This window comes from Psittacula echo, assembly GCF_963264785.1.
Source record: "Psittacula echo genome assembly, chromosome: 3".
NCBI lineage: Eukaryota > Metazoa > Chordata > Aves > Psittaciformes > Psittacidae > Psittacula > Psittacula echo.
This window is the reverse complement of record NC_137736.1, coordinates 29050224-29068184: the sequence shown is the minus strand read 5'-3', so window position 1 is coordinate 29068184 and position 17961 is coordinate 29050224. Positions and strand designations below refer to the sequence as shown.

The 17961-nt window shown below is 40.6% G+C and overlaps 1 pseudogene across 1 annotated transcript; it reads left to right on the top strand.

The window, feature by feature from the left end:
- Positions 1 to 2119: 2119 nt before the first annotated feature.
- LOC308218794 (claudin-8 pseudogene) lies at positions 2120 to 2776 on the top strand (annotated as a pseudogene). Its single transcript has one exon. The product of its transcript is annotated as a claudin-8 pseudogene (transcript).
- Positions 2777 to 17961: the final 15185 nt, after the last annotated feature.

The window sequence follows — 17961 nt, the reverse complement described above, 5'->3', positions numbered from 1 at the left end:
GTCAGATAACCAGATTCAGGGCATTAGGCATGATCTGTTCTCCAGCTGTGTATACCTTCAAGAGCCGGCTGCCTTAAAATGTTGCACAGATTTTTTCTGTTGAAAAAACAACTTTCAAATGCTAGTTTTGAGAGGGCTTTTCCATAAGAAGTTGATTTATTTTTTTCAAGTTAAAATAACAAATCAAAAAACACTTTTGAGAAGTCGGAGGTAAAAATGCCCTATAGGATGAATGGAGACTGTGCTCAGTTTAAATAGCACAGGTCTTGTACGCAGTCATCTTATAAAGGAGCAGTCTCCTGCCAGAGAAAGTTTCTTTTAGACAGGTAACCATCTGTGAGTTCTAATTTCATCTCTACCACCTCCTTCTTCATGGTATCAAGTAAAGTGCCTCCACTTTTCTGCATCATGGGATTCTTTTTATGTCTGCAGAAGAGTGATGCAATATTCATCTCCCTATAAGAACAAACCTGATAATGTATTTAGTTTCTAAAGGTTACATTTTACATCTTAGCTGAAGACAGTTTTATTCTCCAGATTCCTGCTAGAAGACTTGAAGGCAAAAATGACTTGCCCAGATGCCTTGGGAGTATTTTCCACATGGGCATTTAACATTATACCATATAACTTTCATTATCTGGCATGCCTTCCTTAGAGGAAGAAAGGAGGAGATTTTGTGGGCTGTGAGTGGTTTAGGCGGGCAATGCATTTTTCATGGGCTTTAGCTTTTGTCTTGAATATGTTGTGTAGCCACCTAAGGCTGTAACTAAATTAATACCATCAAAGGCAATGTCTGATATTTGCGAACACACAAAGCCCACAACATTACAACCCACAAGCTATTGAAGAATATGTCTTTCTTCAACAGCACTTCTACAGGTCTTTGCGGCCTTTGGGTGCCAAAGCTTTTTTATTTTACTAACCCGGATTGGTTCAAAGAGCTGGAGTAACCAGAAACACATCCATTCCAACAACACCCAGGAGTTGTCATCATACAGTGATGTCTCAAAGTAGGGAGAAGGAAGTACAAAACGCATAATGCAGCAGTTATTCCTAACTTGCCCAAGGTGAATCAGTCTTTTGCATGCACTTTTGTCCAGGCTTGTAGTGATCTGTGCAGTCTGAGAGACATGCCTGTGGGAGGGATCTCTGACTTCTTTCAAGCTGCATTGTACACTGAAAGAAAAAGTCATCTTTTTCATATTAGACAATTGCCCCCAACCCTTTCTAATATTACCTGGAGAAGACTATTAGTATGGAACATAATGAGAACACTATCCTTCTAATCGGGAGAGAGCCTCATAGAGGATTATTTCTTAACAGCGACCTTACTTGTGGATTCAAAAGCAGAAGCTGTGAAACTCTGCCAGCCATTTTCTTTGTCGTCCTTGTGAATTATGCAGCTGGTAAAGCTTTGATGTTGATTGGAATACTTGACTTTCCTGTACCTGTCTAATATCATGATTATACTTTTGTATTTGATCAAAATGAGGAATCTACATTAAAGAGCTACACCAAGTACCTCCTAGCTTGATTTAAAAAAATAAAATCAGATGTTTCTGCAGGGCTGTAGCACTTAAAAAGTAAGTCCCACTCCATGTTCAAGTTTAGCTTGTGTCATAAGAACAACTGTAATGGCCTATTTTACATAGTATTGTAACAGTTGGAAGTTCAGTCTTTCATTCTAAATTTCACCATAGCTGCAAACTTGCAGTTAAGAAATTATTGTCACAACAATTAGGTACTTTTAATTGAATCTCTGACACTTAATTATAGCAGCAGTACAGACACACTATGAGAAGCAGTAAAATCAACCATGACACACCCCTCCTAGTTTCCCATTGGATGGAAACTTGCTAGGCTTGATGGGTAGGCGCTGTAGTCAGAGGGGATTTAAAAGCAAATAAATATCAGGTCCTTCTAGCCAGTCAGAAATGGATTTCTACCTGTTTGAACCGCAGGCTGGAGCAAGCTGCTTTTAAAAAAACCTAAGGACCTGCCTTATGAGGAAACTACTGGAGAAAATATTCTCTTTCATACTTCATATTTCTTCTATGAAAAACTGATTTTGGAGGACCTCCTAGGTCACCTTGCTTGAGGTGTCTTTTTCAGAAGAAGCATGGCTTACTTTGTGTTACAAATCACTGGTCTAATACTTGGAGGTATCGGCATGGTTGGGACTTTGGCAGCCACATTTATGCCACAGTGGAGAGTTTCTGCCCACATTGATGGAAATATTGTGGTGTTTGAGACCATCTGGGAAGGACTGTGGATGGCCTGCGCCAGTCAGCTGGGCATCAGGCTGCAGTGCAAATTCTATGACTCTATCCTGGCTCTTTCCCCACCCTTGGAGGCATTCAGAGCCCTCATGTGCACTGCAGTGGTCCTGTCAATCATTTCCTTTTTGTTGGCCATTGTTGGTGTGAAGTACACTCGCAGGAACAAGAGCATCAGTATCTTCATATTGGCAGCTGGACTTTCCTTCCTACTGACGGGTATCCTTGTTCTGATCCCTGTGTCCTGGAGTGCAGGTAGCATCATTCGTGACTTCTATGATCCAAATGTCCCTACGCCGCTGAAACGAGAGCTAGGAGCTGCTCTATTTGTGGGGTGGGTGAGCAGTGCACTTCTCATCATTGCAGGAGCAATGTACTCTATCTTCTGGTGCTGGGCAGATACATCCTTAAAATCCAATTATCCATCGCTTTCCTGTCACAATCTGCGCAAACCTAAAGTTTCAGGAGGGCCATGCCCAAGTATGCATGCCTATGTGTAGTTGCTACATGTGATCTTTCTGCTTAGTATGTCAATATGTACTGGTTGACTTCAGTGTCTAGTTAAACTGTGAATCTGTAATGGAGGGGCAATTTAGTTCATTTGTTGTTTACTATTGCCATACACATCTGCTCTCTGCCATGAATACAGGGCATGTTATTACATGGACATTATGTTAGAGCACAGTCAGAAGAAAAATCTAACCACTTTATGAGAATGAAGAATGGCATGGGAACAGCAGCAGCCAGCAGTCTCTCAGAGAAGACAAACAACATATGGTTGGACTGGAAGGCAGGCAGCTGCTGTGCGGTAGCACCATTGCCCTCCCCTAAACCCATGATGTGTAAAGAGAGAGTGCATTTTACTCTAAGGTAAAGTCTTCGTAAGGACTGCTTTAGGACAGTAGTGAGCAGAATGGAGTTGGCCGCATGGCTGAAACAGCTGCCAAATGAATGGAGAAGCTGCCAGCAATCTAACTTCCAATATCGGCACACAAATGATCATGCTTTCCCATGAGAAGCCTCTGTGATTGACTATGGATTTCATTGATGCTTTTGGAGTTGATGTATCCTTGTTATTTCTTCTGCAGGGCACAGAATCTAGCTCATGAAATAATAAAAGTTTTAATCACTTCACCAGATTTTGCCATGAATGTGTTATCTTCCCGTTGCTTGCACTGTCTCGTTTTTTATGGCTTCTCCTGTTCTATAGGTAGCATCTACTCTTCTATAAAATTCAGAATAGACCATCTGTCTTTATGCACTTTAAAGCACTGTGCTAATGTAAAGTATAATTAAACAAGCCAGGCAATGTGATTGCGTAATCCCCACTTGCCCATTGGAGGATCAAGTGTTCCTGTTTATATCTTCCATCACACCCACAAAAGCCAAGCCCTGATATTGTTCTGGCTGCTTCATGTTCGCAAGACTTATTTGAACATGTACACTGAGCAGCCTGATGCCTGTCTATTCACTGTGCAGAATTCAATAGTGTTTGCAGCCATGCATTTATTTTTCACAGCTGAAGACTTGGAACCTGCTTTTAACAGTGTGCATGTCACAACACTGATAAGTGACCAAAGAGCTAATTCAGAACACTTTTTTTTCTGTTTCTTTACACAGTAGTAATGGATAGTATCATTTCACTGATAATTTCATGACATAGATACTCAGTTTGATTATTTTTTGTGTCTGTGACTAGTATCTGTAAAAAAAGGGGTGTAATGACTTGTTGAGCAGAACCTTTGACTGGTCAATTGGAAGCAGAACATGGGAAGGTGCATTTAGTTAAATAAACCTTTTATTAACTTGACTTCAGATGAACTTAAATGAAACAGTGCTGTTGAACACAGATATTCATTACGTATATTAACTAATGTACATTTCCATGTAAGACAACCAGCTTAGATTTTTCAATGGGAATTTTCTAGTCACCATAAAACAGGTTTAATGTATTCTGCTCATCACTTAAGCAGTCAAATCAGCACTTACTAATTCCAGGTAAGCCTTTAAGAGAACATTTTTAAATAGGATTTCTAGTACTAAAACATGTATTTTTGAAGTCTGTCACAGCAGCTGTCCGCTGGTCAGACAGCTCATTTCAGTGGAGTCATTCTGTTGACTTTGGCAATAACTTATACTTCTCTGAGGACCTCCTCCTCCTATTTTATTATGTCTAATAATATATATTTTGTTTAATAAGGAACTATTTGGCAAGTAAGTCAGAATTGCACTGTTTGGATTCATTTAGCTACGACATTTGTGATTAACAAAGCAGACGATGAAGACATTTGCAATGCAAATTTGATACATATTTATATGTAGGTAATGGATTTAAATGCTGACATATTCAGTATAATGCAACTTTATGCAGATTTAAGTGCTTAAGAAGTAATTAAGTACAGTTTTCTATAAAAATAATTAAAGGATCTGGAATGCCTTCACTATCAATGGGTTCATCTAGGAATCAGATTTGAACTGGGAGTGCCCTTTACACTAGTAACTTTATTTTCAAAGAGTTGGAAGATAAAGCTGCTTTATTTGAACATTTAACATGAATTTCAAAGAAAACCTAAGCTTTTTACATCTAACATGGACACCTGATGTCTGCATATTGTTCCATTTCTCTCTTTAGCAGTTGATCAAAAGATGAGTTCAAACAAAATCTCTAAGCCCAGTCAACTTTGTGCTTGCATGTGGGTTTGGAGTCTGTCCGTGATTCCAAGTGTAAATAATCAGAATCATAGAATGGTTTGGGTTGGGAGAGACCTTCAAAGGTTTAGTCTAACAGCCCTGCAATGAGCAGGGACATCATCTAGACCAGGGTGCTCAGAACCACACCCATCCTGGTCTTGAATGTCTCCAGGGATGGCACATCCACCACCTCTCTGGGCAACCTGTTCCAGTATTTTACCATGTTTATTGTAAAAGATTTCTTCCTCATGTCCAGCCTGAATCTCTGCTCCTTTAGATTAAAACCATCACTGCTCATCCTATCGTGACAGGTGCTGGTGAAAAGTCTTTCCCCATCTTTCTGATATGCTCCTTTTCAGTACTGAAATGCCTCAATAAGGTCTCCCTGGATTCTTCTCTTCTCCAGGCCGAACAATCCCAATTCTCTCAGCCTTTCCTCATAGGAGAGGTATAGCTAGGTTGAGGTGCTCTTGGGATGTCTGGGATTTTACTGGCACAAACGTCAATTTCTGGTGATGTGATTTAGCACTTCAGACTCACCCAAATATGTTCGAATCTGTGACACTAAAATTTGTGAATTAGATGCAGGAATAAATTTCTCATAAGGAGATAATCTGCAAGAGTGTGGTTAACCTTCTCTCTTTAAGCAGAACAGAACAATCATTCCTTTGTTGTGGATTCTGGTGGAGAAAACCCCTTAAGATGACTACTAGATATTTTACCTGGGTATGTGAGGAATGCATTTGGCTGAGTAACTGTATGGGTGCATTTGTGTCTGCTAAGGGAGATAGAGTTTTTTCTTCTTTTTCCGCTATTCAAAACCTGTGATGCTCAGAACTGACTAGTTGGAAAGTGCAGTTTGGAGGTTTAAGTAAAAAAAAAAATTGAAGTTTTAAGGGCTTTAATGAAAAACTGCAGTTGAACTTTGAAAATAAACTTCTGTTCATGAGTTTTCTGTGGGTAACAGGAAGAACTCATCTCGAGGGGAGTGATGGAGGAGCTTACACAGATCTCTACTGCCCAAGGCTGCACCCCCAGTATGCTGCTGCAGGAAAGTCTCTGTCCCATTTGGATTATATGCACATAGACCTGTCTCAGGTTACCCCAACTGTCTAAGGCGACTCTTGGAACTTAATTAGGTGGTTTGACACGACCTGCCTGAGTGAGATGGGTGAGGAGAGGATGCTAAGAAACATGTAATGCAGCAAATACACTTGGGGAAAGGAAACCTCTACACACACTGTGTGATGGATGACCAAGAGGAAGCAGGGTGTACATAATTGCTACTGACTGTACTTTTCTCTCAGAAGAAAAGGCCTGATGTGGGTGTCATCTGATGTGGGTGAGGCAGGGATTACTAAAACATTGTGTCGGGTCTTCGTGTGCTGAAGCTCTGTTTTTATTGAGGAGTGGAGGCTGTAAGCTTGCTTTAGTGATGCTATGTTCACATTCATTGAGGTACAACTGCCAGGAAATTCAGTCCTGCTGTATTTGTTAACAACAACTGATTAAATATTGTGGTTAAATACCTAGTTTAATATCCTGATGCTATCATATACTTTAATATTTTGTGCTTGCAGGACAAAATGACTTTGGAAATAAATGTGAATAGCTGAGAATCTGCAATGGATGTGAAATAAATGTTCAAACTCTTCAGTTCGTTTTGGTTTTTTTTTTTTTTTTTTTTAATGATTGTATCACTGTTCCTTTTTCATATTAAAGTGAACGAATGCATTTCCCTATTGCCAGGGAAAAGCAGCTTCAGTATTTTTATAATGTTCTTTTCTGATTCAGTCTTTGTTTTTACATTATACTTTGGGCTTTGTTAGATAATAAACAAAGTAGGTCTGATTCCTTGGGAAATAAAATACACAAAACTGATTCAGTGCTGACTTCCAAGATTTGCACATAAGAAGTTTCCTGAAGCAAATCAATATTTCAAAAGCTGGTCCCAAAATGTATGTTCATCTCTGAGATGAAAAGAAAAGATCCCATAGCAAATGATCCACCTCTAAGATGCAGCCAAGAGAATATATTTATGGCAAAAATTATAGTTTAGGAAAACATTTCATTATAACAGAAAGAGGAATCAGACGGATTTTGAGACAAAAAAATGCATTCAATCATCAGTCTTGATATGCAGACACAAAAATCTGTGTAAGGGACATTAAGACTAAATGAATTTATGGTAAAAATGTTACGTTTTCTGCAAATCGGTGTGAGGACTCATAAAGTCAGAAATGGGAGCTTGATTGTGTCCTTCTGACTGTAATCACCCTTTTGAAAAAGGCAAAAGAGGTCTTTTCAGGGGAGTTCTACATTATCTTTGAAAACTGAGGCAGAGCTGACCCACCAAATAAACTATTCCTTTCCTTTATGTGTGCTATGGAAATGCTCTCTGACTTACACAATTTGCTTTCCCAGTTGAGTCTCAGAGTCTGAGACTAACTTGACATTTTTTGATTACTTTAGAAAACAAAGAGCAAAAGAAAACAAGAAATGCCCCAATAAGGGTAGGACATTTTCAGCTGAAAAGGTCTGTGTCAGTGCTTCTTGCGTTCAGGTGCCACTCATAGAAAATGTTCCAGCTGTCAGTGAGGACAAACAAAAAATATTCAAACGCACAAAGATTTCATTTTTAGCAACAAGGAACAGAACTGGCTAGGGAAGGGGTTGTGACGGCAGTATTAACAAACCATGTACACCTGCAGAGTCTGCATCAGAGTTTGCTCAATCCCAGAGATCAGAATGGACTGAAACCACTGTGTCCTCAGTTAAAACAGTTAAAGGAAAAAGAGAAAACACTACATGGAACTCAGCTGTCTGTTCCAGAAGAAAAGCAGAAAACGAAAGGTTACTTGAGATTCCCATCCCTGCACTTCCAGCCCTTTAAAATGAGTTAATTTTACCATTAAGCTTTTATTCTTTTATCTAGTCATTTGCTTGTGCCTCCAAAAAGGCTTTTCACTTTAATGTGTCATCACCTCAGGAGTGTGAAATTCTGAGGCATTATAGAGCTTTACCGTGCTTTTACTTTCTGTTACCAGCCAGTTCAAGTAGTGAGCCCAGCAGTGTGTGTGTGTGCTGGTACAGAGAATCTGTATCAAAGTGATGCTGCTCTTCAAAGCACCTCCTTCAAGTGGGCCCTGCATACCAGGACAAATCTTGCTGGTAAGATGAATTTTAAGAAGTGTAATTTTAATCAAGGATTCTGGATCTGTGTGTTATCCAGGAATGTTCTCTGCTTGAGTTTTAGTGATTGCTGCAGTGACAAAAGAAGTAAAACTAGAGAATCTGGATGCAGCTCTCTGCTCTGAAGAGGGAACTTGGCAGAATTACCCCAAGGTGTTTGAACTATAACTATATTGGTCATCTTAATGCATGTGCAGTTCCCTTGCCCCAGTAATTTCCAGACAAACACTACATGTGTATCAATCACTAGAGATGAATTTTGCAGGCAGGTCCCTTCAGCATTCCTGGTTGGGTTTTTTTGTTTGGCTTGGTTTTTTTTTTTAAACAGCTCTTCATTTAAACACCACCAGAAAGAGCTCAAAGCAGTGAAACTGACAAACCCGACACCTTTGTGTAAAAAAGCACTGCAAAAATAGAAACCACAAACCCATCAAGTTCTGTTCCAGCACCAGCATCAGTCAAACTGAATAATACATTAGGCTTGTTAAGTCTCTGCTGCCCACTTCTGCTATGGACCTTAATCTGTGGTCTTTGTCTCAGTTACCGACAAGTAGTCCCTGATTGCCAAATAACAAAGATGATGAGTACATTAGGGTTTCAGCTTCCATATGATGGACGGGTAACTGACAGAATTATAAGCAATGTCTATTCATTCAGAGTTTCCACTGTAATGCCAGATGGTGCTGGGAGATCGAAAATAATCTCTAGACCCCAACAAACATTGCCTTGCATACAGTCACATTCATTCTGAATTTAGCAAAAATTGTCAACATAATCTCCACATATTGAATAAAAGTGTATTGTTAACCAAGTACTTTTGGCGAGGCCAAGTTTCACAGGTTAGCCTGAGACCTGGTCTCTGACTGGCACATTGAGGACACCAAGTACAAGCTCTTCTTACACCAACCTGCTGGCTTCTGCAGCCATGCAAGGGGAAATGTGAGGAAGACCAATGTTGGTGCTAGTGTTCATGCCTGCAGCCTCAGAACTGAGGACACCGGATTGCAGGCTGCCTTTCCCATGTTCTGAAGGAAGAGCATGCTCCTTCCCTCATCTGAATCTGTCCTCGAGGCCTTGGTTGATCTTGGTTGGCTGCCAGATGGCTACCCCTCCTCATACTCTCCCTCCTCACACTCTTCCCACACGCCAACATGGTCTCTCCAGAGGCTGCAAGGAATCTGTGCTGGAATGCCTAGAGCACCTTCTCTCCTTCTCCTCTTCCCTTGCAGCTCCTAGGGCTCTTTATCACACATTTCCCCTCACCTCTCACTGCCAGGCAGAATTTTGCCCTCTCTTACCATGACTTTCCCCAGATGCCACAATTGTGTCTGTGAGGCTCAGCCATGCCCTGCAGTAGGTCTGTTGGGGACAAAGCTGCAGCTGGGTTATGTGGCAGCACCAAGTCAGATCCAGCCTTGGGCACTGGCAGCCAGACCCTATGGGGAGTGAAAGAGGTTGCAGAGCCTCTTAGTGCACTGCTCTGACATTTCCTGTTCATAACAGTCTAACCCAGGTGCCTTGTGTTTGGACCTGAAGATTTGTTGGTGTCCTCCTGCACTCTGGCTCAGCCACAGCCAGCCACGATGGGACCATTGAGGGGTGCTGCACCTGGTGGAAGGCTTTGATGAGAGGATTAGCTTACACCGTGGATGCACACATCCACTTTTCACACTCTGTCCCATCTACTGTGCTGGTTTCCAGACATCTGTGCTGCTGTGTTGGGACATGCCTTCTCTCCAACAGAATTTGACCCCACTTTCCAAGTCTACTTTTGTACAAGCTTCTTCAAGCAGGAAAATGCAGTGGTTATCAAAGTAATTATCAAAAACTGGAGTTTGCGAAGTAAGCAACTCAATTTGCCAAGGGATGTATACCAGGCAACGAAAGTTAACAGAGGCAATAAAAAAGCACTGACCTATCTTGGAGCAGAGCAGCAGTGACTTCCTCTCCCTGGGCTCACCTCACCCATTACCTGGTTTTTGTGCCACCCAAAGAGCTGTTTGACACCCTGCAGTTTGGGAACAGTTCCCTGCCAAGAGCTAATTGCATGCTAATCTTTCTTTGAGTGGTGCCTGTGACAAATTATCTTTCAAGAGAGACTGAGCATTCCTATGTAATGCACTGTTTGTAAACCCCTGGTTCACCAGGCCTTATGGTGCCAGCACATCCTTTCATACCAATACCATTCTACATGGAGAGCCAAAATACTCTTAAAACCTTTCAGGGTGAAGTAAATATATACTGATGCGAGACTTCAGAGATAAATGTTCAAGCTGTTTTAGTAGACTCATGAGTTAGGAGTAACGAGGGTAATGTTCAAAGTTCATTGAAACCAATGGAAAGCTTCCTGTTATGACCAATAAGTCTTTTAACCATCAGACATGTCAGCATCAGTTATAGTTATTCAAGATCAGCTGTCAGTGGTCCTGGAGATGCTTGTTCAGTTGCTCAGAGTTTCAAATAGGGATGGGTAACACCCTGCAACTACCTGCTGAAATTCAGTGTGGGGTGTTCTTTCTCCTTGGGCATTTCTGGAACAACCCTCCCAACTCCTCCTGCATGCACATGTGCTTGCGTAAAGTAGTAGAGACATGATGGCCAAGTACACTGAAACTATTTCCCGTAATTTAAAAAGTGTTTTCAGGTTACACAATCTGTTAGATCATTGGCAGACAACGTTGCTAAACATGGAGATTTTCTGAAGACTAGATGGACATAATCAAGCACACTTTACTCACTCTGTACTTACTTCCCTAATTAGCAGTTAAAAATCCACCCTCCCTTTAAGATACATTGTGGGATTTTTTTAAACTAAGTTGTCCTGTCAGCAGGGGAGTTAATAAACCCAAGGTTCATCCAGGTTGGCTTACTGATCCCCTTCCGGCATCTTGCACTGCGGGGCAGCTGGACATAGGCAGTTCAAGCTGCCAGACATCTTCTCCAGTGCATAGGAGACATGGAAGCAGGGCTGGGAACAGCCATCCCCCAGCAGAGATCTGCTGCACCTGCTTCTTCCTCCATAGCAACTGTCTTTTGATTTTTTTTTTTACTGTTTTTAAACATTTCCTCTGAAATCTGTAGTAACTGGTTTATCTTTGAGGCTTTGACTCTGTGTCAAATAGGATCGAAATTGGCTGACAGGTACTGGAGTTACCGTGGGAGCTGGACAGACAGACAGAATAACTGCAGAAGATTAATTTTCATGAGAAGGAGAGCTGAAAATGATTTTTAAATGAGGTTTGACACTACTGTATTTTCCTATGTTATATTTATGTGGTAAAATATGTAGTTTCTCGCACTTCTATAAGAATAGTCTTAGTCAGTTAATTTAAACCTCCAAACCAGAAGACATTAAAAAATAATGTTTTTCACAGGATCTAGATTAGTAATGGTTATTGGTGTGTTCTTTTCCTTTTCCAAATGATTTAACAAGAACAAATTCTTTTTTAATGCCAGAGTATTGTGGAAATCTTTCCCACAGCATGAGGTAAAACTCTCACATATAGAGTGAGATTCATCTTCCCATCACATTTTAAGTAATATGTCAGTGTATTTATTATTAAACTTTCATTTTACATTGTATATCTGTGAGTGTACGCAGTGGGTTGCATAAAAAATCACCAGTTGTCATCAGCAGAACAAAATAGTGGTATCCACATGTTGGAATAATGTCATGGTTTTGATTATGCAGATTGCTTTACCAGCAGAGCATTGCTGCCCCAGAAAATCAATAAAAGCACTTTAAAATGCGATTATTAATATTCTATATGAAGAGAAGTATAGACAGAAATAGAAATGGACAGGCCTTTGATCATTTGGCATGATCTCTTCAGGAAAAGAAAGAATAAAAAAATCATGCCTTAATGAAAGCCATAAGGCTGATGATTTATGTTAGACTTGATGACCTAACGGTACGATCAAAGAAAAAAGAAAATAGAAAGATTGAATTATTAGCTGTGTTAATAACTAAAAATTCAGTTGGGCTAAAGACTTTAATAAAGTGATTCTACAAGAGCTGGAATACTGGGTTTATAATGCTCTAGAATGTTTACTTTTTTCCTCAGTTCTGTATAAATTTATTAACAGATCTTTAATTAAAGAAGAAAGTTAGCTGACCTTGGGGAAGGGCAGAAAAGCCAATCTCTTTTAAATGTTCGTAACATTCTACATAATGGTTTATCTAGGAAAAGCTCTTACCCTTTATAACAGATAAATATCAAATTTTACTGCGACCTAATTGTTTTATTTTTCCAGCTAATTACAGGAACGGGGAATCTGTGTGTAGTTGTATGTATTCAAATTGCTTTTTATTTTTTCAGAAGCCTGCTTAGCATTAGCAATAATGAAATAATGCAATTTCTAGCCACTAGAAGTTTACTGAGATCTAAATCAATCAATCTTAACAATGACTGAAAACGAACTTCAACTTCCAGCATTCAACTTGAGTTCTTGTTAAGAAAAGATTAATTTCCTGTTACTTTTTTAGCTAAAAGCCCACACCCATTTTTATTTAAACATTTAAATATTATTTTTTTATATTTACTGTTTGCATTAAGGTTTAATACACCTTGTCTCCCTGTTGTCAAATCATAAATCTTAGTCCGGCAAATTCCCAGAGCAACTATTTATTTAGGAAAACCAAGTATTCCTAGATTACTCTGCACTTTTATTTGTGACAGTCTGGGTGATCAGATTAGTTGCACAGAGCAGTTTATTTCTGCACAGCATCTTCTAACAGAATATTGGAGGATGCTTTAGACTTTACTGAAATCCATACATAAAAATAACAGCAGAGTTTGAAGGCTGGATATGTGATACAAATAGAAGCAATCATCATGACTGGGTAAGGACAGAGAAAGGCAAAAACCTATTCTGAAAGGATCAGAGGGAAGCTGGAAGGTTTTGAGAGCACAGAAAAACAATACTGGTAGCATTTGGAATACTGTAATAGGAATTACAGTACTTGCACTTGAAATGTCAACACATACATGTTGTTTTCTAGCAAACAGCAGCCAGGTTCAGAAGCACTGCAAGAACCTCTATGAGAAGAGTCTGTGTTTGGAAACGTGACCATCCAGGCCACACCAGGAGTAAGACTACTAGAAATTAGTGCTTAGTCATTGACTTGTGTCTTTCAGTCACTCTCAGTGTATTACGTAATTTCTGTGAGACAAAGAAGATACATGATTCCAGTTTTGTAGATGGAGGAATTTTAAGGCCCTGGTTACACAATGCACACAAGCACATGCATGCCTTTGCTGACTTCTTGCGTGCCTGACTAAACTGATGCTCCGGTGATTTTTTAGGTTTCAGCAGCTAGGAAGCATAACAGTGTTAGCACTTCCAGGGCCAGATTCCTCACATGCACCCTGTCAGCTCCATCATCCCAATGAAGCCTGAACATTGTGTACCATGCAGAGGAAGAAGCTAAGAAATACCTAATTCTCAGCTAGAATATCAAATCACTTGGCTATGATCATAACAGGTAACTAGGAAGAATAAACAGTGCGAAAAGCAAAAGTGTGAGAAGAGAACTGTTTTCAACAATGAGATAAGCTAATAGGATCTAAGAAAAATCTCCAGGGAAAAGAAAACCCAGCTTTTTAGACTAATTTTGAATAGCAGACCAGTCAGTCTCACCTCTGTGCCTGGCAAAATCTTGGAGCAGATTCTCCTGGAGGCATGCTAAGGCACATGAAAAACAAGGAGGTGGTTGGTGACAGCCAGCACGGCTTCACTGAGGGGAAATCCTGCCTGACCAATTTGGTGGCCTTCTATGATGGGGCTACGGAACTGATGGACAGGAGCAGAGCAGTTGATGTCATCTACCTGGATTTGTGCAAAGCGTTCAACACTGTCCCACATGACATCCTTGTCTCTAAATTGGAGAGACATCAACTTGATGGGTGGACCATGCAAAGAGTTGTGGTCAATGGCTCGATGTCCGGCTGGAGACCAGTAACGAGTGGTGTCCCTCAGGGATCGGTGTTGGGACCGGTCTTGTTCAACGTCTTTGTCAGTGACATGGACAGTGGGATTGAGTGCGCCCTCAGCAAGTTTGCCGATGACACCAAGCTGTGTGGTTCGGTTGATACGCCGGAGGGAAGCGATGCCATCCAGAGGGACCTCGACATGCTTGTGAGGTGGGCTGATGCCAACCTGATGAAGTTTAACTATGCCAAGTGAAAGGTCCTACAGCTGGGTTGGAGCAATCCCAGGTACAGCTACAGGCTGGGCAGAGAAGAGATTCAGAGCAGCCCTGCAGAGAAGGACTTGGGGGTGTTGGTCGATGAGAAAATGAATGTGAGCCGGCTTCAGTGTGTGCTTGCAGCCCAGAAAGGCAACCGTATCCTGGGCTGCATCAAGAGGAGCGTGACCAGCAGGTCGAAGGAGGTGATCCTGCCCCTCTACTCTGCTCTTGTGAGACCTCACTTGGAGTATTGTGTGCAGTTCTTGTGTCCTCAACATAAAAAGGACATGGAACTGTTGGAACAAGTCCAGAGGAGGGCCACGAGGATGATCAGGGAACTGGAGCACCTCCCGTATGAAGATAGGCTGAGAAGGTTGGGGCTGTTGAGACTGGAGAAGAGAAGGCTGCGTGGAGACCTCATAGCAGCCTTCCAGTATCTGAAGGGGGCCTACAAGGATGCTGGGGATGGACTCTTCATCAGGGACTGTAGTGACAGGACAAGGGGTAACGGGTTCAAACTTAAAGAGGGGAAGTTTAGATTGGATATAAGGAAGAAATTCTTTACTGTGAGGGTGGTGAGGCACTGGAATGGGTTGCCCAGGGAGGTGAAGGCCAGGTTGGATGAGGCCTTGGGTGGCATGGTTTAGTGTGAGGTGTCCCTGCCCATGGCAGGGGGGTTGGAACTAGATGATCTTCAGGTCCTTTCCAACCCTAACTATTCGTTAATTCTATGATTTATTTGCCAGAACTGAGATCTTTTACACATTTTCAACTTCTGAGGTGGTTAAAGAACTCAACATGGTAGTTTTAGCGGCCTTCTGTGTATCCATTTTATCTTTTATATCTGCTCTGGCGGTGTCTCAAATGGGAGGCACATACTAAATGCCTACCAAGTTTCTCTTTCTGTAAAACACTGTAACAGACCCAAAACAATTCACTCTTCCTGTACTATTATGCTATACACTGAAACTTGACTGACAATAATATTCTTTCAGAATATTCAGAGCTTACTTTGTATATTTCATAGGATCCTTTTTCTTGCTGTAATTAATTCTCTGCATCTGGCCAAAGATTGCATTTGTTATCTTCCCGAGCATAAAAGGTCTATTAATATGTAAATTAGCAAGTTTTAGCTTTCTTGGAGCAGAAGAACTTTTTAACATTTTAATGGTAAGCTCACAATAATAGTCCCTTTCTATGCTTCAAAAGTATAAATTTTGCTTATACTTCACTACAGAATGACAAAGTAAAAATCAGATTTGGGGAAATTAACATTAGACAGCCTAGTTCTCTGCCAGTGGCTGTGAAGAGTTAGGAACAGAAGCAGGCATAAATGTATTGTTAATGAATGGATTTACGGTGTTAAATCCTGACCTCTACAAAAAACCAGCAACTTGTGTTGTAGAAGTCAGAATGATATAAGAGGACAGAGTCACCTGCTTTGTTTATATATTGTACAGAAGCTGGCTTTACATATTCATTTTTATCGGTTGTGAGTATCTTGCACACACCACTCCCTGCCCCAAATTACTGGCAGCTGGTGTATGACCCACAGACTGAAACAGAAAAACACAGGCTTCATCTATACCAGGCACTTAGGAGGTGTCTGTTGTTAGCAGGGACATAAGTCAATGTAGCTTTATGAAAGTTGGTGGAGTTTAGCATATACCAACAAAATGTCTGTCTTTTGGAGGAAATGCTTTCATGAGATGTGAAAGGATACTTTACGGATAAAAGGAGGTCCTCTCTTCGACTGCTCTCAATACAATGGAAATTTTCAGGCTTATTATATAAGAAAAAAAAAGCTGAAAATTCAAACAGATAGCAATGCTCAGCCCCGAGTACTCTTTCCTGGGAATCTTTATGATTTCTAAAAGCATGTATTTCACTCTGCTGCATGGACCTCCAAATATGTGTGTGGCTATGGGACACTGTCTTCTCTACTAGCACATGATGAATTGGGAAGTTAGGTTTCTACCTGAGTACACTTTGTGAGGTTTCTTCTCTGGTAATATTTCTATAACTATGTAAATCCTACACTAATGGCATGTGGTTTGCCCTGGTACTACCTGTTTTAGTTAGGAACTGGCAACACACATGGAGGCACTGGCCAACTAGCAGAAAGATTAAACTGGTACAAGGATGCACATGAAACACATCCATTAACTCAGCAAAGGACGAAGGGCAACGCCAGGGGCTGAAACGATGCTCCCATTACCAGTGTCAATTAGAGAGGCTGTCAGTGAGACAACTTGCTAGCTAGCTCTGTTGCCACCTGTCTGGTGAGGAATGAACAAAGACTGAGAGAAATTTCTGTAAAGACAAAGTAAGCCAATGTGATTATAATTGCAGAAGATGCATTTTTTAACCTAAATTTGATACATGCCTATTTAGGTAACTGCGCTACTTGCATTCTAGGAAAATCAAAGGGTAGATGCTTTTGTGTGTAAAGCAGTTCTCAGAATCATTTTCTCACATTTTAAAATTTAGACAAACTCATTCTCATGACTTCAGGATCTTGTGAAGACAGAAGAATTTGGCCCACCAGGAAAGTTATGATTTAGCAAGTTTAATCTAGGTCACAGACATATCCAGCTTTGTTCAGTCTTCATCATTTACCTGGGAAGATGACTGGTGTAGACTAACATAAATACTGCAGTTATTACAAACACTGTCAAGCAAAGACACAGATTCCAGTCATGGATTAATAAACATTTTTTCTGAGTATTGCAGTGTGATTAAATACCCTTGTGTCTGTTTTTTGCACAGACATATTGTATATTGCACAAAGACATGTTCCAGACAATCTTTTCCTTAGGTTATTTTCTTCCTCAAAATAATTTTTTCTGATCTTTAACAAATATTTTGTTCCACCTGTAATTGAAGCCCCACTGACACCATTGAGAATTAACTATTTCTCTGAGTCTTCTCTGTCCCTGCATGTTGAAGAATCCATGGTGGCAACACTGCTGGGAGAAATAAAATTGAACACCATAATTCACAATTCTCCCTCATGTGGAACAAAAGTCTCTAGACGTAGTATCTTGTCAATGAACAGATCGTGCTCAACAGGTCCTGCTATTCACTTTCTTTAACTTGAGATCTGCGACTAGCAGTGAATGTCATGACCCCAGGCAGCCACACTAAACCAAATACTGAATAACCTTAGTAGTGGGAATGCATCCTACTATGATGAAAGAATTTTTAGGGCAAAGTTTGTGCCCTATGGCTGTACACTAAATAGCTCTATAAAGCAAAAGCACAAGGCTTGTGCTAGACATCTCTCATCCAAAGATTCAGAAAAACTGTGATATTCTGTACACTTTGATGAATGGAGTCTTGTTACTAGAATTTTCCCTAGACATCTTTCCCTTTATTTCCCTCTTGCAATCCAATTTCCTCTCCAGAATATCTCTGCCTTTCAGCCCTTCCTCAAATTTTGTTTTCCCATGATCAGAGATGGTATGTCCCCCCTACAGCTCCCCAGAGAACACTTGCTTTCTGTCTATTGCCACATAGTCTCTAAAGCCCCAGCACTTAAGCATGCTCCTTTATGTCTGTGTTGCATGCCTAGAAGTTACTGCTGGCTACCGAAAGATGATTCTGATTTTC